This window comes from Trichoplusia ni, chromosome 7 (assembly GCF_003590095.1).
Source record: "Trichoplusia ni isolate ovarian cell line Hi5 chromosome 7, tn1, whole genome shotgun sequence".
Classification (NCBI taxonomy): Eukaryota; Metazoa; Arthropoda; class Insecta; order Lepidoptera; family Noctuidae; genus Trichoplusia; species Trichoplusia ni.
Window position 1 is genome coordinate 3509516 of NC_039484.1, and position 22732 is coordinate 3532247.

The 22732-nt window shown below is 33.3% G+C and overlaps 2 protein-coding genes across 3 annotated transcripts in view; one reads left to right on the forward strand and one right to left on the reverse strand.

The window, feature by feature from the left end:
• LOC113496053 (guanine nucleotide-binding protein G(I)/G(S)/G(T) subunit beta-1) overlaps nt 1-8594 on the reverse strand; it is a 29383-nt gene extending 20789 nt beyond the window's left edge. The window contains exon 1 of one of the 2 annotated variants that reach the window (XM_026875122.1): nt 8361-8594. The gene's annotated coding sequence lies outside the window, so the exon portion shown is untranslated. The other variant, XM_026875123.1, reaches the window with a different exon arrangement.
• Nucleotides 8595-9614: 1020 nt separating this feature from the next.
• LOC113496239 (ATP-binding cassette sub-family D member 2) overlaps nt 9615-22732 on the forward strand; it is a 59576-nt gene continuing 46458 nt past the window's right edge. The window contains exon 1 of the mRNA XM_026875407.1: nt 9615-9909. The gene's annotated coding sequence lies outside the window, so the exon portion shown is untranslated. The remainder of the gene's footprint in view (nt 9910-22732) is intronic.

Consider the following 22732-nt stretch of genomic DNA (forward strand, 5'->3'; position numbering starts at 1 on the left):
TCACAACATACTGATTTATTGATTGACATGTTTATGCCTATGTGGGTCATTAGCCCCTTACAACTGTAACAACTTTAATAGAGCGTCATTCGAACGGATCCTGTCAATTGGAGTAGCAGAGGATTTGAATACATTGTATCCAAAATTACGAAGCAATTTTTTCCCATTTTATTTAAAAAAGAACCACGAATAATATATTCAGTTTCGTACCATCAGGTTTCTATAGCACGAAACTGCGCTAGATACATCTGAATATTTTGCCGAAGAGCCTTTTGTTTATATTAAAGATTAAGGCAGTCGAAATGCGTGTAGAAGTACAATAAGAGAGGCTGTGAGATTTTTAATAATATAAACACAGCTTGAATGATTTCGATCTCCACCAATGACCAATGATCTAAATGATCCTCCAATGATCTGATGACCGCAGTATAAGACGAATCGATACTATACTATAAACTCATATACGGTAAAAGCTACATCGCGACAGGATCAACTAGTGGGTCGTTAGCCGGCTACACCTGTCCAACGTTCAATAGGGCACTGCCATCGGCCGGATCGAACCAATTAGACGACAGCCACACATTTTATACTAACGTGCACTTGTAGATCGCATTTTAAAAGCTATTGCTAGCTGTCTAGTAGCCGTTTTAGCAACAGCTATGGCGGTAAAAAAAATTCTGTACTCTTTATTGTAATCCAATAGTAATACTCACAAATATAATTAAAATAAGTTCAGCGGTTTAGCAGTACGCATAGAACAGACAAACAATAGACTGAGACTTCATATTGGTATAGATTACTTTCAACTGACGTGTCGGAAATTGATTGTTTCCGTCTAGATGTTTCTTTCTAAATCACACCGTAACGAGTATTTGTTACTAACATATAATCTCGTACGGAGTATAAGTGTTGTTTAGCTTGCGTGTTTACCTGCTAGATTTTTTTTTAACAACATAAAACCAATTTTTTTGTGTGTAAAAAAATTGTTACAATTCATTACTTTTGCATAAATGATTTTTTTCTTTTCAACCCTTATACGCAACATATTTTTTCCCCTTAAATATCATGGGAAACCATTCACCTTTCCTTCGCCTTCCCCTCCATCTCCACTTAGATCCAACACATATATCTTTAGCACATGGCTTTAAATTTAACAATGAATATATTTTGTCCTTTCCAAAGCTACATTATAATCCTTTGTTCATATCGACCGGTGAACCCAGTATGTGCTATAGTGTTCGCTGGTTATCGGTGTGTCCGCGTCAAAAATTAGGTTAACGAAGGATTTGTCCGGAAATAGACGCGAAAGGCAAAACGAAAACTCACTTTCGTATGGTTCCATTATTAATTAGTTAGAACCCTTTTGCTGGCTGTTGATCAATAGGATGTTCTGAATTATTTAATCGGATTCAAAGTTGTTCGAAGTGTTAATGTGATAATTTCGCAAGTTGTTTAATGGGAAAGCAAGGGCAAATCCAATGCAATATTAGTCAACTTTGAGTATCAAAATAAAAATAAGGACAAAAAACAACAGGTATAAATTAATCCTAATGTCCCTCACGACTGTTTTTTTTTCCATTAGGTCAGCTCCAGGCAGTCGCTACACTGTTATTTGGTAAAAGGTCAGTAATCGTGTCAGGTTTTTCATCATTTTGCGTCATGATCAAGCTATAAAACAATAAAAAGTTTGGTGGATTTTATATAGCTTATTCGAAGATTTTGTATATTTTTTGTTTAGTTAATAACTATAATGCACGTACTCGATGTTTTGTAGTATCTATTAATTTTAATGATTGCTTGACCTGAAGAATAAAATATAAATAAAAACTTATTTTTCTTTTCAATAGTGTATCGCCTATTTCTCTATGGTGTATCTCATATAATAAATGAGCTTAATTTATGTTTTATAGTCAGTGCTTCTAAATTATTATGAAATCTACCTAAGGTACCTAAGTAATTATTTTTTTCATTCAATGAATATTTTTTTGACATTGAGACATTCATATGCAAAAACTTGTCTTAACGAATTTCTCAAGTGTTCCTCACGCAGTCAATCTAGTTATAAAAATATACAACCTGTACCATAGCGGGGACAATGGGACCATTCATGTGAGCCATACAAACCCATACAATGCGATTAATGCACCTGCTTTGTATCATTGTTACGAGATGTGTTGTTCAATAGTCTGGAATGGTACTTGAAAGACGTTTTGAGTGACTATAACGTAGGTTTTATAAAAAGCGTCGAGTCCTTAAGATATTCAAATGAAAGTATTCAAGCTAATTAATCAATTAAGATAAGTTTTCATTAAAACCATATCAATGATTTCACCTAAGATACCAAAAATCAATAGAATCGCTTAATTTGCCAATCCTCACAGATTTTTTCCTTTAATAATGCAACTGAAATTCCAACTGACCAACAATGACAACTTTTAGATATGATGTTTCACATTTTGCGCTTTTGACGTTTCGCTCCTAAGCCCTTCTGTAAATGTACTATCACTTAACTAACACGCCAGTAAAAAGCCTGATATCGGCAGACTGACATAGTTAATTAACTAAACAATTTTGAGATTTACTCTGGTTTGTATAACTTTCCATAATATGTCCGTCCCAAAGAAGCAAATTCAAGTTAAAATGAATAATGACGAAAACAAATTTTCGAAAACGATTTTCTTACATTATTATCAAAGGCACGAACTCTATGACGTTTAATTTCTATCTCCAGACAAAACTAGACAAAAAAATCAGTTCATCCGTTTCCGAAGTGGTCCGGAACACGATTGAAATTCAAACACCTGTTTACACTCACAATATCATGTAAATAAGCAGTGCTCCTAGTTTCTTAAATAACATTTTATTTATACATTCGTTACATATCGCCATATTGGATTTCGTATTTCAACTCTATGGAATATTCTTAGTCGAGATTTTTCATGGATTTTCACACTTTGACGTTACAAAAACAAGGTCGTGAGCGAACGAAAAGTATTATATTGCTATTGTCCATTTGTTTAGATGCTTAACTAAATATGTATAAGCTACTGCCCTCCTTTACGCCTGTTTTAGCGTATTTATAACAAACACTAGTCATCATTGTAATGTGAATTCGTCAACATTAAATTACGATCATAATAATTGGAGGCAGTTTTTGGATTTGATCGTGTTGAACTCATCATAGTGACCACAAGGAAACTTAAGTTATTTAATCGAGTATATTGGGGTAGTAACACGTATAAAATTAAGAAAGTTACCGGGCAACTTGTTTTAGTATACGAGTAGACAGTAATTACTAATTAGTGGGTCAAACACGTAACAGATTAATTGTTACATGACCACTGACCACGTTGTAGCTTCGTCTAAATATAGACACAGTTATTTAGTTCATTAATAAGTTAAATGTTTCTTCGGTGTTGTTATACTGGCAAATAATGATGCATCGTTTACGATATTGTTTATACAGCGATAAACGCTTGTGATCGGCTTGTAATAGGCTAGTTGTAAAGAGATACAGTAGCGTATTTTCCACCTTGACAAATGGACATTTGACAAAGGTAGTTACACTAAAAACACATTACTAAGGAGGCACTTAATTATTGTCATCGAGCTTGTGAACTTTAGGCAAAAGTATACATATTTCATTAAATTGTGATTTTACTTTGCAGATTAACGGGGCAATACAAGTCTCGAATAAGCACCTCCTCCTCCTTAGATCAGATCCATAGATCCATATATGTTCATAGACAAGAATCGTCGAAGACTTAACTCATCGTAGACCGAACATTTGAAACCATGTTGCTACGTGATTGCACACTCTTACAAGCAGTAAATGACTGATTTATTGATCTAAAAGTAAATATGTACAAAAAGTGAGTGAATATCCAGGATCTGAGGGCTTATCCACACACTTCCTACAGTTTCTACCCTTGGGAAATCGTGTGGGCATGTATATACTATAATTGTATGTGAAAGAGAACCATAAATAAGAATTAAGTTAATTAAGGTATAATACGTCACTAAAGGGTGACCTCGTTAAGTGTAATTAAAGTATGTACAACCTACTTTTATTCATTGCCGTGTTTTACGTTTAAACTAGTATAATTTTTGGATATTCTTTAACTTTGTATTGTTGCATTTTGAAACTGCAGTATAGTAGTAGTCCACACAAGATATAGCACTTGACTATATTTTGTGTGGACAGAACACAAACTGATCATTTTTAATAAAATATTATAATTTTCAACTTCTAACTATTAAGTATAGGAACTCACCGATATAAACAACAACGTCAGAATAATAAATCTCTATACATATATTATGTTGTATTTACATTTATATGCTCTATCTTGTCAGTCTAGTTTATAAAGGTCATGTAATATACATAATAAAATCTAAACATTTATAATGTCGCATTTTATACTGGTAATGATGGCAAGGCTACTTAGTTAATTAGATGAAACTTGAATGCATTTATTTATTGATATTTTATGATTAAATTAACTAAATATTAAAACTATTAAGGCTACATTATTTCCTGCTGCAGTAACTGTTAATATATTTTATAAAACCCTATACCAGATCTTGTAAATTTTGTCGAATGTAAAATTCTATCAAGTTTATTAAAATTTTGTTTAGTGTAAATAAGTTACAAAGTTTTATATCATTTTGATAAATGCTGGGGTGGTAATAAATAAATATTAACAGAGTGTCAATATATCACTGAAAGGAAAAAGTTAAAATTCATATTGTTTCGTTCAACCTACAAATATAAATCAAGCATTTTAGGAACACAATGTTGAAGTCCCTTTTTACATTTTAATAATATTGCAGATAAAAACATTGTTCCCATATTGTGCATTCAGTACTTGAGAGCAAGAATCTGTATAAAAGATCAAAAATTATTGATTTGTAAAGATTACATTTGTTGGATGTGTGTTGTCTTTTCCAAACAACTAGCAAAGTCCGTGCCACACCTAACTTGTAAAAGCATATCAAATGTAACAACCTCGGATTAAAATTATAATCTTAGTACAGTAAATCTTAGGGAGGCCTTTGCCCTGCACAGACAGTAACGGCTAAAAAAAAGGTGGTTACCATGGACACACCTCAAAATACGAATCAGTACAGCAACTTAATATACAGGATGATTAATTAATAACAGCAACCAGAAACCATTGAGGTTTAAACTTGTGATTTGGTTTCCTTTCCAAAATTAAGAAACCGTTAGCAAAGCTACTTGTTGATGCACTTAGGCCCCATAATGGTACACTGTATCTAACAGAACTTGTTTTCTATCACTCAATAAGCTTTATATATTTATGCTTATAGCTCAGGTGACGTTTCTGAGATATATCTGTAGAAATTGTAACTTCTGAACTGGGAAATTCTGATAACTGAGTGTTATCATTTCATTTGACTTTTATTTGACCCATTCTTAATGTCTGCAAATTCAGCAGACTTTATTATTATTTAAATATACAAACATAAGTAAAATAGTATTTAAGATTTTTTGTAAACCAATGTCTTATGTCTAAAACTGATAAAAAATTACCACAATGTTTGTTTGTAATCAGTTTACAGAATAATTGTTTAGGACATAATGTCTGATAACACTTCTGATAAAACTTATAGTAAATGAAAAACAAATAAAATTCATGAAAATATTACACTGTTTTGTTTCTAAATGTACTATTGTACTGTTAACTGTTTTTAACATTTTTTTTTTTAATTCATGGTACATCATAATTTGACCCAATTCAGTACCTAAGTAAATGGCTTTACAAAATATGTTGATTTTACAAAAATCACACACACAACTACAATACTAAAGAGTACTAGACACTACATATATATTGTGCACTAAACAAGAAACTAACATACAGACATACAACATGCAAATATTTTCACTTACCTGGGGACATTGACCTCCAATCAATTGTAAAAACTGTATGTAATCACTCAATTGACCCACATGTCTGATAATAATTGCTGAATTAGCAAAATTGCTTTATCTAATAGGCAAAACCAGCCTTAAGAGACATACTAATAATTTGTTCTTGTCACACATACTGATATTATAATTGCAAAAATTATTCTCTTTGTTTAATGGGTATTCATGATCATGACTAAACAGCTGACCTGATTATGATGATGCTTGGTAGAAAGTAAGGACAAAATTTCACCCTTATTACTATTATTCCATCTATTAGGAATCATGATGTTAACCAGTAATTGATATACCAGCACATCACATGACTTTAATAGACTATCAGGAATTTGGTCCATTATAAATTTTCATTCATCAGACTCTTATCTAATAAAGAATTAATATGGTACACAGGAGAAAACTGAACATGGATAACCATTACAACCATAACATTTATAATCGAACATGACTAACAACTGGGACTCTGTGGGAGATTATTATAGAGGAAAATATACAATAACTATGATGGGCGAGGAAGACGGAACAAAATTATTCAGATGAATATGAAAATAAAAATTATTAAAATCTTACTGATAGATTTTTAACAATCAGACTCTTGTATTTTTTAATAATGGGACAAGTATGCCTAACATGCCCAAATTCTGGTAACTACAATGATCAATCACAACCAACAAATAACCACTTAGCTCACACAAAGCTCAACTGGCTTTGTGTATCCCAGGGAAATAGTTGACTCCCTTCATGGTGATCACGGTCTGAATATGTGTTGGTACTTAATTGTTGAGGAAAACATGTAAGTTATAAAAACTGTCTCTCTATCACCAGTTGTACGGAGTTGGTGCAACATGTGAAACAAAATATAATAATGCCTTATTGGAATTTGGTGTTGTTCAGTTTATATGCAAGGAGTTAAAATTTGACTGATGAGGAGAATAATTATCTAGAGAATGAAGGCAAATATTGTTTATAAGGTATGTCATATTGCCATATTGTTGGTAAGGTATGGTATTGGTAATTACAATTTTATGGAGAACCCTGCAGTTTGTCAATTTTTAATCTAAATAAAAGGTTCTTTTACGAGTTTCTTGTAGCTTTCACTCAAAATATCTACCTAACCGTCAAGGTACGTACAAGACAATTATTTAATTTAAAATTATGTTCCTAAAATGCTGCATGCATTAAATACATAGCCAAAAGCAAATAAATAGTGCAGACACAAAGCATAAACATTAATTAATAACATAACAATAATAAAAACATAATTATAGCATTTTTGTAACTAAATGAGCAAATAGACTTAGTATTTACTGTGTATAAGTATTTATTATATCTCAGAGTTGGTTATGGGTGTTACACATGGCAACTTCGGTAAGGTAATTTTTTCGAGATTTGATTGTTAAAGCCTGTTAATAATTGATGCTAATCCTTTTATAGATTTCCCTTAGCTGCTTCCAGGAAGCAATTATCTTGCAATTTACAGATAGATTAACAAGTTTATTAATCTTTATGTTTCAATCAGCTGACACTGCCCACAGCTGGACATAACTGTGTTGAATCACAGTTGGGCAAAAGCAGGTTATTGGAAAACTGTAGTTTAGCAGTTATTATGAACATTCAGGTCACATTATACTTAGGGTGTGGTACCATTGATTATTCACACACCAAGTACAGTAGTACAGGGAAGTTAGTTATTCTTGGTTATTTCAGGATATATCTGAGTGATTTACTTGTATTATAATCCTATACCATTGTAAGCAATGATAGCCATCAGATAAACTGTAGGTCTACTCATTATCATAATAACACAAAATAATACAAAATTGTGTAATCGTAGGATCTCACGCCCGACACAATTGATTATCAATAATTGTCATTCAAATTAGTGTTGGATGAAATTCCATCACAGCTATAAATTACAAACAGTTACACCTCATTTACAGCGAACATACATGACGATTAAACTCAAACTACCTAAATATTGGCATAATGGCTGTAATAAAAGGTGAAAAGCGGATAATAGCAACGAATCGATGTCGTTTCGTCTAGCAACAGGGCTGTGGCTACATGGCCTCTTATACATACCTATAACTATGTACACACCCTACACTTTTCCCGATAAATGTTCAATTTCCTATGTTCCAATGGCAGTATTTAAGGCCCACATTCTCCGTAGACTGCGTACGTGACGATATCAGCTCAATAACACTCACATATCAGCACTAATGCGCGTTTCACAAAACGTTTTACACCGGCGAAGCTATGCGCATACACCCAAACGAATGTCGATTTCGGTCAATGATTTATTACTAATTTACACACGAATCAACAGCAAGACTTACACACATCGCAAACATAAGAAAGAAGCAACGAAAAAAGACACGATTAGGCTAAAATGATAGTAGGATTTTACCCTTCTGTCAGCAAAGTCCCTTAGATCGTCGCTCCAGCGGTTTTCGGGCGCGTCCTATACCAACATTAAGACTGGATTCTCACTTTTTGGCACATTTTGTATCTTGCACAGCACCACACTGAATCTAGAATTATTCACAAGTTTTTATCACGGTACAATCCACCATTAGCTTTTCATACACCCTCGAGATCGGTCCTTTTCACGGCCATTTGCAAATTGCGTCAAAGTTCCTGAAACGTGATTGGTGTTCACTGCGCTAGTGTAGTTTTATGAAATAGCGCCATCTGCCGATACAGATTGAAACTAAAAACTTGGTTAATCCAAAACAGACCTTCCGTTCACCACAGAGAGGTTACTTTGATAAAAATAGTTCGTTCATGATACCTTTGGATTTGCAAGAAATAGGGTGCGGTACGGTTCATTCGAGAACCCCGTAGCGTGACGTCAAACTGGGCGTGAGAACCAAATACGCGGGAATATAAATTTTCAGTGTGATTGCGGGAAAACTAAGATAAATTATGTAAAATAAATCTATTATTAATGCTTATCAATAGCAAGAAATTATCGAAAATTCAAAAATAAATACCGTGTCTATTGCACATAAAGATATTTTTTTATATCTTGAATGAAAATATAATAATGAATTGAGATTTCTTCGATCGTTTGCTTACGTTCCAAATTAAGCAAAATATTTATTTTATAAAAGATTAAAAATGTTTTTATTTCTAACATATTTTAGTCTGTAATTATTAAAGATTTATATTTTTAAAGTGCATACAATAAAATCAACATACAATCACAAAATAAAAACTGTAAGCTGAGTCTTGCCTGATAGTAAAATTAAGTATCGATCTAAAATTGAATTAAAATGAAGCCAAAGAAAACTATAATTTACTTGTTTATATCGCAATAATATGTTTGGAAAATGTATTCTCACTGTGTCATTGATGTTTTTAATAAATATAGATAGAATATAGAATATTGTCTAACGCCACAGCATAAAATTAAATAGTAATACTAGGTAGGTTTGTTTCTTGAATTTGTTTACATCATATTGTTATATATTAATTTCCACTATCTTAATTTCATCTACTAATAATTTTATTTAAATCGTTGATGATGAAGGACATTCTTTATTGCTTGTTACATTTTTTAAATGTGAACATACCTTTATATTTTATGAGTCTGGCAATACTACTTAACGTCAGCTGTTTTTGTTCCTGTGATTGGCGGAACAATTTAATTCTATTTCATGATTCGTCAACGTTTGCACTTGCGCAGTTTGCCAATAGCTGGGTTACCTACCTTTGTGTTTTCTTGTCTCGCCTGTCATTCATTCATTTATCGGTGAACATCATTATGTAGTCAGTTGCATTGTTTATTATTGTAAAATAATAAATAATAGAAGCATAAATTGTGCGCGTGTGTAGTGTTACGTGTAAACATTTAGTTTTTATTTTCCAATATTCGCTGAATCCTTAAATAGGATTCTGTTGAAGTGCAATTTATAAAATTGGTGTAATTTACTTCAATTCGCGATCTTTCTTGGGTAAGTATTAAAAATTGTTTTTAGTAAATATTAGAATGAATCATATTTTTAATCGAGCTATTATTGTTCCGTGTTTGCAAAGTTTTCTAATGAGAATCTTATTGGATAATAATAATTATGTATCATGTTTATAATGCAGTTCTGTCAATGCCTTTCCCTTTCTCTCAACTTTTAAAATCACTTTTCTGTATAATATAACGTTTAACGAACGGCACGATTACCAGGATTGTTGCACGACGAAGGTAAAGTTTGTTCAATGTAAAATTACGTCTTATTTTTTCTCATAAATTCAATGATGATAGATTATTTGATTCACTCAAACAACTTAAAAGTTTTCAAATTCACTTTTTTGACTTCGTAACAACAAGGTTCTTTGTAATAGTATGTTGTTTTTAAGTATGATAACGAAATGTTAAATACGCTTCAAAAATAATTCATGTTAGCAATAATACGCATTGCCGCGATTGTGTTCGATTGCTTTTGTTCAAGAAGCGCTATCTGAAACAATAACATAACAGTAATAAAAAAACTAGAGTAAACAAAGTTATTCTAATAAATATTTAAATTAATAAAAATAATTCGTCTGTACTGATAATATTGGGCTTTTAGCCAATTTTGTGTCAAAAAAAGTACCTAAAAATAGTTACGTCTGGCAGATAAGATCTACTTTACTTGTGGTTTTATATTTACAACAATGTAAAACTAGTTTTCTGCTTTTAATTATAAGAAAATCGTAAAGAATTGCTTTATCAAAACGTAAAATCTTTGTTAATTAATTTAAATTTCCGTGAGCCCGCAAAAAATACAGACGAAATTATTGCTTCCGCATTTTTTGAAGTGGGTCAATTTTAGGTAGGTAATAGGTATGATAAAGTAAGATTATAAAATATGTAACTAAACTCGTTACTCATTGAAAAGTGCCGCTAGTTTTACCGCAACGGTACTTACGCCGGGTTCAATCTGCGCCATAGAGAAACACCGATGCCGCATTGTTTACGCATCTGTAGCGATTCCAATTGTAATTAAAAAAAGTTTTTTTATGTCTATTGCTTCATGAATCGTAAAATGACGCAGTTTACCTAAAAAATAATTTGAGCTGCGTGCAATGTGATGTGACAAATGCTATAAAAATTGGTGTTTAGTTCAATGTAGAAAACTGTTGGTTAATCTGAAACTGGGAGTTTTCAAACCTTTAGAATATTAATGATTTAAACTTTAAAAGATTTCTCAAGGTTGCATATTATTAATCTCATTATATGCACTTACAAAAAAGTATTCAATGAATAAATCAAATTATATATTGTAAAATAAATCTACTAAGGAATTACTAATTATTATTAAAAAACTAAAATATTTATTATTTATATAATCTAAATTGTTGGTAACATTGAAATTTTTTTTTTATGAGAATGGACATGACTCCAAGTAACATTAATCTAACTGATAATTGTAACGGTAGCACTAATTAATTATGTTATTCCTCTGTAAGGATAAATGGACATAGTTTTACAAATAAATACTTAAGTATGTAGTCCCAATAATTCTCACCAAATGCATAAAAATATCTTAGTGCTAAATAAATTACAACTGACAAATTTTCATTTACAAATATATGTATAATATATGTACCTAAAACTATATTTTTAAGTGACCACTGCACTAAGGGATTTAATTGTGTTGTGTTCAGGGCTAAAAATAAACAAAATTGTGAATTTCTACTACAAACTCACATCAATAGTGGTTTTTGCACGGTTTCAGATCCCTAAGCGGCAAAATGTTTTCAATCATACAGCCCAGGATAGCCCAGAGCCATTTTAGCTTTTGAAAACCTCTCATACTAGCCAGATTATGAAAAATGATTTAAGAATTTTAATAGGATTATTAAGTATTTGTCATTCAAATATTGATCTATCAAAAAAATCTGTTTATGATATTATGTCTATGATAAGGAAAATGTGCGTGAGGTATTTATTGTAATCAAATTAAGCACATTAATTGCGACTATCAATTCCCTTTGATACTGTTGTAGGATTAGATTTTGGTTTATTAATTGTATAAATGTATAAACGCGGACAATTAATTGGAAATTAGATATTTTTCAGTCATATTAAGATACACGACATATTAATGTATGTATGGTCTCTATACTTTATTCGTTCTAGTATTGTGCGACAGACAGATGTTATTACAAGATTAATATATATTTTTTATTCCTATATATATTTCGTAACGACGTCTGTTAACGAACGAATGAGATTTGTTTTAGTATGTATTACGCACCATCCTATTAATCACCGTTTTACTGCCTTCAAGCAATATTTTATCACAATTGATATAGCCGTTTTATCACAAACAGGATCAAACATACATTGTATTCACACTCAAAAACTTCCGCCTCTGGAGACCCTGTAAAATTCCGCTAATAAGTTATTGCAGTGACAAACTAAATACAGAAGATAAATTACAAAGTTAAGAAAGCTCGGCCGATTTTTATCAAACATAATAACACTCGCACATAATTCACTTTAAATACATAACCGCTCAATCCGCTATGATGATGTCCAATCACGTCAAATTTTAACCCCTTTTTTCGCGTCGGGGTATAAAAAGTCCCGCCTCCGAATCTATAATCAATAATGTGAGAAGTTGTTTTTCTTTATAATTATTTCTTCGCAGTGCGTTCTTCGCATGTTTCTAAACCTTTTTGGTCTTACAAATGACATCCGATATTTACATAATATTTCTGCTATCACCGAAATTGCTTGTTCAGTGCAATCTGCACTTGCTGCGAGATTAGATAATAACGAACTGTATGTCTTTGTGTCGGCTGTACATCATAATGGACAAAGTTCGAGTGTTGTGTGAATCATTTTTTGTTATCATTACTTGGAAGTTACTCGTGTCAATGTATTTTATTTTATACTATAGTATTAAATGTTATTTGTTCACATGCACAGCTGTTTTACAGTTGACTTTTCGCACGGATCGTTGTGATAAACTTTCAAATTCATTTATTTTAAAAAAGAAAGTACTTATATATGTATAATAGGCATTCTTAAGGCCTGCTAATATTATAGATTTCGTAGATATTATGGTCCAATAACAGTCACATAAAGTAAACACGACTACCAGTGAATTATCAGTAACCCAATTACTTGTCGAATTTTGATATCTTGAGGTTAACTGGTTAACTCTAAATACTCGTACAAGAATGTCAAGTTTTGATAATTATTATTTATGAAGGGATCTTCTTGTTATGTTTTGTTTCGTCTAAAAATATGGCCATCGGCCATAAAGAAATCCCTAGGAAACCGATTGTGAACCTCAGTAAGCATATGATACTAGACAGTTTTTTTGTATTCCGCATCGAAGCGTAGCGTATTTCGGTTAGGTTGATTGAAAAAGTGAATACTTCCCAAAGATGCTTGATAGTCTGATGATACGGATTTCTTGAAACTTAGGTTTGGATGCGGATGGCTTAGTAGCTAATGTTAGTGGATAGTCTATGTCTGGTCTAGTCTACAATAGAACTAGCAATGAAGTTACAGCCTAATGAAACAATCTATATCAGGTTGATGAAGAAAGGAGGTTTGCGAGTTCCAAGATTTATTAGATCTAAGATTTGTCTAATGAAATAACTTCACTACTACTACGTACTACGAAAATGAAATGATACTTTATTTTTCAATAACTTTAAACATTCTACTATCTACAGTTTATAAATGATGACCTGTCGAACTCATAACATCCGGGGAAATGGAATGATGGATTTCTGCGTCTATAGATACAAAAGCTTTGCTATTGGAGAATAGATAACGTTTGTAAATCATGATCATTGTTCCAATTGAGTCTCTCCATGGAATCATCTCAAAATAGGTTGTGGAAGCGTGACAGCGCATTACAGAATGTAGAGCGGCATCTCTTTCCTCCACTACAGTAATAGTACTCTAGAAGGTGGTGGTTTTGTAATTTATATTATTGTTAACCGTAGACCATTATAACGGCTCTTAATGTCACAGTTGCAGTTGTTAAATTGTCACCGTTTAAATAGAGGATAAAGTTAATGGAAGCAGTTAAATGATGTGGTAAACTTTATTATGCATGGATTCAAAGAACTCTAACGTAAATGTGTGAGAATTTTCGCAATATGCGTTCTCTGAAATAATTAAAGCGACTTTGTAATGCTTGAAACCAGCGAGACAATTATGGGCATCCATGCAAGATTTATTTACCTACGACAGAAAAGCTTTCTCATATTATAAATGTGAAAGTGTGTGTGTGGGATTTTATGTGTTTTTTTCAACTTTACACTCCCAAACGGCTGGACCGATGTCGATTAAATTTGGTATTGAGGTAGTCGACACCTTGGATTAACAGATAGGCTATTCCTAGCAAAATGAGAATCCTATAAAATTCTATTCCTAATTTGAAACCGAAATTAAGGCGGGCAAAGCCGCGACCAACAGCTAGTTATTCATATAAGAAAAAAATAGCCTCATTAGAATTTTTTTGTTTATATTGATAAATTGATATCCAATGGAAACTTTAACTCCTGATACATATTTCGTAATCTCACTCTTACTCTGCGGAGTTTGTGGCCCTGAACGGAAAATCCTTTCACCTTACTTCGTCTAGATCCATTACAGCGTATACTGTACAGCAAAGCCGCATTGCAGAACGCTCAAATATTTATCCTAGTTCTGGTATTTGGGACCTTCGATCTTGCGACACGGTTAAACAGCTTCTGTTTGTATGGTAAACCTTTGATTTATTTACTAGAAGGTTGACAATATTTGTTGTAGATTGATTCAAGGTATGGAGGGATACACTGCTTTTATTGTTCCGTACCTTAAGCATGAAAACGGAACGCTATTGCTGAGCCGATGTCTGTCCGTCCGTCATTATGGCAGATCATCTGCCAGATTGAAATTTTGACAGATGACGTATTTCTGTTACAACTCATGAGGACTACTTATTTACCTGAAGTTAAATCTGTATGCAATAAACTAAGACATAATAAACCTTAAAATATATCTCTTTTTTAAGTCCGTTGCCAAAAATCTTTGACACAGACTGTCCGCAAAAATTAGGACATCATATTGAAGACATCTACTTACTAAAAAGGTATCAAATCTCGTCTGATAAGTAGAGTCATTACTTTAAAAACATCCTTAAACAAAAGCAAGAAGAAATAAAGAGAGGTTTACTACACCCCATAATACTATAGAGACCATTAGTATCAAATCTCAGCTCTCGAACCGGTATTTAAATAAACAAACTGGTAGCCCGCGGTGTAGTGTCATTTGAACACAAATTTGTGTCATTCAAAAGTACGTAGCTACTACTTCAGATATTTGTGATGGGATGTTTAAAGGCGACGATGATGATGCACTTTTTAAGTTTATCACCATGAACGCTGACAAAAGAATTGTCGAAACGTTGTTATTTGTATGTAGAACGGCGATCTAAATTCTTTTTTAAATTATGCCTCGGTTTACTTACGTTTTTAGCGGGATTGTCTGACTAGTTTCGGACCTATGAGTCCTTAACCATGTTACTGAACTGATATTGCTATATAGATCTACATTCTACTTAAATACTTTGAAATGAAACTACTTTTACGGAGTTTATCGCGGTTTTATTTTAGATTTTAGTTGAAATACTTTTCCAAAATTTTCTTCTCTTCTGCCCTTGGTTTGCAAAAAAGGATGAGTCATCAAATTGCTTTTTCTAAGTATTCCCCGTATTTTGCAAATTGTCGTATTTAAAGTTGACATTGATAGCGTGTATTACTACTGATGGTTTATTTCCGTTGACTAATTGAAGGTCATATCATAGATACACGTATTAGTTGTAAGTAATAAAAGTAAATTGGTTGATATAGCTCTTTATTCATAAATAAACATGCCTAGTCAACGTACTCAAATTATATTTTCTATACAATATGTTTTTACCTACTAACATTTTGTCTTTCTCGACTGTTGAGAGAGCTTATTAATGCACTTTAAAATAATCACCTGACTATTACTAGAGTTCCTAAGACTGGTCATAAAAATGACCATAACATTTTTAGCTAATGTCAGCCTCATGACACTCGACCTCATGTAACGTAGTAATTATCAGCTATTATGTTTTTTCTAAGAACTGCACGTGTTTGTATTATTTATATATGTATGATACCTAAGCTGTAATAGCCCTCGTACGAGCTGTCTGGTTTCTAGTATTGCATGCCCTAAATAACCAACGAGGTGTGGTGCCTCTGTTGGAGGTATGCATGTAACCTGCTTGTTCATCACTACCCCATCATTATGGTGTATTAATGGCGTTTCAGTCTTGTTCATTTGAATTACAGTTATCAGTTTTATTACACTTTATCTAGAATCTGTTCTGTTGGAGTCTGTAAGTATGAGTATTAAAAGACGATTTAGGTGGCATGAATAAATTCTGGAGAAACTTGCTCAAAATTAGTTCGTGTAAGTACCTAAATAAAAGCTACTAGCATTTTAAAATTCAATTAAATGTTTAATGTAGTTATTACGTACAAAAAAAAAGATCAGAGGGAGTCGTCAAAATCTCGATTCTTCACTTAAAGAAAAAAAAACAATTAGATTCATATGTAAGTACAAATCTAACGCTAAAAAACAAAATTAAAATAATACTAAAATATTTTTTTGATATCCATCAGAGACTTCTAACATTGGTTTGGACATTAAGTGGCTAACGAAACGCGTTGGCCATAGAAAGCAAATACATCCGGTAACCGGGTGAGTAGCTATAACTCCAGGAGATACAACCGACAACCAGTAACCGGTTAACTTTCTTAATGTTTGGTTTGTCGACCGGAGCGCTGGTGGCGTCGGCATCAACGATATCTTAATCATGCTCTAGGTGTGTTCTTGTAGCCTGGTTTTATGACTTGTTCTGATTTTTATGTCTTTGGTTTCGATTGACTCTACGGATAGTAGAGTGTTGATGTCACCACGCCAAACCCACTGTGGGCGGCTGTTTACGATCCTCGCGAAGGACAAGCATTTTTGTAATCTTGTTCTGACTTCGTGTGTCATTGTGCCTGTGCCTTGAAAGTATGAATACTGTAAAGCCAAGGAATGTGATTTAATTGCCTCATCGATAGTTGCTGTACAGAAACCTAGATTTAGGAGTTCTAACATGCTGTTAGCCTAAACGCTGGATTTGAGTGCTGCCCCTTGCCATAAGCTCGCTATAGAAAGTAGTGTGTGGCGTACAATCTCTTGTTTTAAGCGTAAGTCTTCTTTTGGGGACGCCACACAAACATTTGGGAAAGTACAAAAGAAAATCAAATATGTATATTGTACCTAAATGTTAGTATGTCAATTTAGTCCATTACACATTCATAATCAACAAATGATTTAGCTTAATCTTTTATCTCATCTCGTGTGGTTTCGGCACGTGTTTATAATGGACGGCCCTGAAGACATTAGCCTAATACGTTAACGTGATCAGTTCATCTCTAATGTTCGAACAGATTTGTTTAATGATGGCTTTGCCCTTGACAGATAAAAAAATAAACTAAGCCCCTTTTTGATAGGCTCGGATGAAGATCATTAGTTAGATGTATGGTATAATTATGATGGTATTAGGTTATCTGGTTGACAATTCGTTGGTAATCTGGGTGAATATTTTGACATCACGAACGGTTTCGGAAATGACCTTGCATATTAAATACTAGCTGTTGCCCGCGACTTCGTCCGCGTGGTTAGAAGATGTAAGTAAGATATTTTTGAAACCCTCGTTTTTCCGTTCTCTTTTTTTCACATTTTCCATTGTATCTTCGTTCCTATTAGTCGCAGCGTGATGGTATATAGCTTAAAACCTTCCTCGTTGAATGGTCTATGCAACACAAAAAATAATTAATAATTTAATATAATAATTTTTCAATTTGAACCAGATGTTCCTGAGTTTAGCGTGTTCAAACAAACAAACAAACTCCCCAGTTTTATATATTAGTATAGATTTGAATTTGAATTTATTTTTAATCTATTATGTATAATACTTATTCATTTTTTCAATGTCTTCACATAGATCCGATTAAATTATTTTTGATCCTCCATCCTCAGGATTATAATTGATCTCTTTGATTTAATTTTGATGCGTTCATATAAGGCAACCGGTTTTAAAACCTCTTCCCATCCGATCATCTGACCTATCAGACAGAAATAGACGAAAAATGTAATTTAGAAACATATTATGTAAGCATATTAATTCCAAGGCCGCACGAGACTTGCCCCGCCGGCTCCGAACCAGCTACCGACCACTTTCTACTAGAAATGGCCGTAAGTCAAACACTTATTAGCACCTCTCTCTGAGTTTCACTTTAGTGTAGTACGATCGATATGAATAGCTAAATCATAGGTGCTCTTGAAAAAATAAGGTTAGGATTGATTTCGGTGCTTTTGTGAATGTATGCAGGTGTTTTAAGAAGAAAGTACATGATGAGTGGATTTCTTATAGAAATTATAGTGTTATAAATACCTATATGTGTTTTACACAAGTGTCCAAAATTATTTTAGATACCGATGTACCGATTTCACACTAAAGTCAGAATGGCTATCCCCAAGTTGTATTCCTATAGACAACTCGAGCATGGATTCGACTTCTAATTCGCTGCGCCGCGCCCCAAATAGATGCAATAATTAAATAATAGCATTTGTTCAATTAGTTCTCACTTGATATTGTGAGCTTTTACTCAGCAAAGTAACCGGTCAAGACCTAGTCGGTCCTCCAACACTGCAACCTCAGAAAATAAGGTTCAGTACCCAAAGTTTATTACGATATACGGATTTTTTTTTTAAGTTTCTATATGTAACAATTTTACTAGTTATAAAGGCGCTTTTCCAGCTACCAGTATAGTGTCCGTGCGAGTATGCTTCATTATGGTCATAAAATTCGATATTTACAAAGAAACGACATTTTTAAAATGGCGGAAACAGAGGCGACTTCTATTACGCAATAAACTAAATTAATTAAGTACATTATCCTTTGTTCTAGCATTAAATTTGTTATTTACGTTATAGCGAAAATCACACAGTTGAATTACGATCATAAAATTGTAATTATCGATAGCTTGCTATGAAAGAAAAGAGTGTTGTGTAGTTAGTTGTGTAGGCAACCTAACTCAATTACAAAAAAATATTTACTATTTACTCGAAACTCTGTAAATCTAAATTGCTATACAAACGATGTCTATAAGAAAACACGACTACGAGTATATTTAATTCTCTTTGTTCTAAAGTTAAAAAAATCTAAATTCATGAGTAATAACGAATTGCGATTAAGTTTATATGATACCCAGTCATAATCAGAATCTAATATTATTATGATAATAAAATTAAGCAAGTATAATAAAACAGATCTCCCTGTATTTCAAAGGCTGTGCCCGGTGGAGAAAACGAATAAAAAAGCATCACGATGCTAAGCATTTAGCTATCAACTCGGACAAAGAGAGGTTGTCTTATTACATGCCTACTAGGAATAGGATGGAATTATTTATTCTTCCTTGCGATTCTAGTGTTCCATACTCAGAGGAGGCGAGATAAGGCATCCGGTTTAGCCCGCCAACAATGTTTGTTTTAATGGGTACCTCGCCTCGCCAGTTTATCGAAGGAAACGAAAAAGCAAATTCTAAGATATGAATAAATAAATGCGGACAACATAAGTAGTATTCGCTACACTAGTTTTTTTCAGTCACAACATTGTGGCAAAAGTTTATGTTACGAAAGTTTCATGCATCTTCAATTTCCATTCTTATTCTTGTCAATTAATTCTGAACACACACACCCGTTCATTTGAAAATTCATAAAGCACAAGTATTTGAAGTCCCAACATTGTCTCGTACAAATTAAGCACTTTATGATTTTCCAACACGAAATCATTACTTCCAAGTTATATTGCTACATTGCATCAAAGTCAAATGTAGCAATATCTTCGTTGAAAGGAAGTGCGTAAACCACTCTGGCTCCTGAATAATTAATCAGCTTGTGAAATGTTGGCCTGTTCATAAAGTTCAAGTTATATGCATTTTATGTCCGACTTGATCCTTGATTGGTTAGGCAATGGTGAGTGGTTGACCATTAAAGGGTCATTTTGTCCTAAAGCACTTTAATGTACTGTGCACTGCATCGAATCGTTGATCTAAATGTAATTATAGCTTACTAGCTGCTTTACCAGCGGGCCCACCCGATACAAATCGAAATTGATCCGACGGGAATACGAAATCGGGATAAAAACCAGTACCAAGTTTCGTCTAAATCAGTCCAGTGGTTTTTGCGTGAAGGAGAAGCAAACAGCCGTACATCTAATATACATTGTATACCTACAGACTGTCACGTTTGAAATATTAGCAGGAATGCAAATACATCCTCATCGTCATAAACATCTATTATCTACAATCTATTGATTAGCTAATTTAGTTATTATCGTCACGGATACTGTGGTTTGAACTAAAGTAAAGAAAAGTCTTTCTGTATAAGGAACTTTCTAGATTGGAAGCGAGCGTAGCAGGAGGCGCAACTAGTGATAATGATGGAAGTATCGGAACGGAAACAGGTGTGCAACGCCGAGCTCGTGCCGTCGATCAATATCTAGGACGGGGTATAACTGCTGATAGCTTTAGACTACTGATAACGCCCTTTGGCTTACTTAAATTTAATACAGCCTGTTAAACTTGGTCCACAAATACCAAAATTGTCTCAAACTGATTTCCTGACAGTAGGTAAAAAGCAACAAGTTTTACCTGATTGAAATATTCAGAAATAAGTTCATTTTGTGGATATATCGAACCATAATTTACCTCTTGTTAACGAATGGGTGTTCGGTGAAATGTCGCATGTCACATCCTTTTTCTCCATCTGCATTCTGTAGGTATGTCATTAAATATTAACGTCATTCCAATGCAGTTTATAAATCTGATATTTGTATTATCTACGACTGGACGATGTATCAAAAACCATGGCTCAACGTTTGTTGATTTTAAATCTGTGTTTCGACTGGTGTTCTATTTGCGATTTCTGTTTGTTGCCATAAGCAAATATTGTCTGTAAACAGTAATTAAATTTGTGTCGACATAGACCTCTATGGTAGCTAATAGTGAAAATAACTTTTAACTGGGTAAGTTTGGAGTGGGCTCCTTATTCCTGCATGCAACATGTTGTGTTGTTTTGTAAATTGCATTACTTATTTGACGGAAGGCGCTAAAGATCAAGGTGCTTAAAGTCTTGATGCAAGTGATTACAAAAGTCCAGTAGTATTCTAAGTGTTAAAAATAGTCTTATCAAAAAATCCATCTGGGTTTTTACCTGGCAACTCTGTTACTTACAGATTTAGGCGCATTTCCATGCCTTTGCAAGACATGTATGTAAATTCCTTAATAAAACCTAAAACATGTTAAGTGAAGGGCTATTTCGCAGCGTCGCTATTTGCAGGTGTGTCGCGATGTACGGACAAACAGATTGCGTTAGTATCCCATACATTATACTGTTGGCACATGCTGGAGTTCGTATTATAGCAATATTTGTTGTAGGGTTCTCGAAGATATGAGGGCCTTCTTGTAGCATGTTCATCTTGGGCAGTGTTGTGCAATATACATTTGAGCTAGGAATTTATGTGCTTGCTTTGGCCCATTAAAGTTTTAGGTTGGTTGTAGACCTCAGAAGTAAAGATAGTGGCCTGCTATGCTAATAATTTGTGCGCTTTTTTATGATCTGATCAAACTATTGGTCGATTAAATTCAGTATTCTGTCCAGTCTCTGTATATACTCTAAAACACTAGAAAATAGTGCAACCTTTGCCCCCGTTTTAATTGTATTTTTAAATATTTGTTTTATAAATAAAACCACTTAACTGCTGCGGCTTGTAGAACATAATTAACAAGATTATGATTTACCGATAGTAAAACTAGGTTTATAGTATATTATTTCTGATAGATTTTACGGCAATGTGAAATACCGGTGTACCGGATGTTAATGCAATAATTATAGTATAAGTAATCTATGATAAAAATAATTAATAACATTTCCTAATAGAAAAAGATTAAATATTTATTTCTACGTATTCATAGTTTCATCATTAGAAAATTTGTAAACAAAGACATTTTTTTTTTCTTTTGTATCTACTTTGATTTCACGAAGCCAATCCATAGTTACTCACACCAAGCATTTCAAGAGCGCACCAAAAGATGGGCCAGCTTACTCGACTAATGATTTTTTTACATCCAAACTTGCACCACAAACTGGAAGTAGTTTATTTTAATAGCAATAACAGTCAGTAAACACACTATTGCCATCCCAGTAATAAATAAACAAGTGGTCGAGACTTGATGCCCAGTGGTGCGCAACGGGGTCAACCCGTGCGCAAGTGTATGTATGTTGCAAAAGCTCGCAGTCGCCATGTAGTGCACTACACTTAAATGTATATTTATATTAATGACTCATGTATACGATGAAAACCAATATTGTTTTTGTGCTGGATTAGCTTCGAGCTTCGATTTTCTTTATTATTATGTTGCTTCATCGTCCATAAGTGTACCTTTGCTCCTTTAAAATGTACTCTTATGGACTTTAGTTGAAATCGCGTGTCTAGAATTTACGAACTTTCGTAGTCAAGCTATATTAATTTATATTAGTTTCGGTTAACCTGTCCTAAACTTGAAGCGCGTTTCCTCTAGGTCTGTAGGTATGCAGGTCTGTACTACAAGCAACAAAAAGGGGATGTTAGTCCCGATTTTAGTCTAAACTTGTCAGGTAACGGAGACTTGAGATTCTTCGTGTCCGCTAGACTTTAAAGTCTG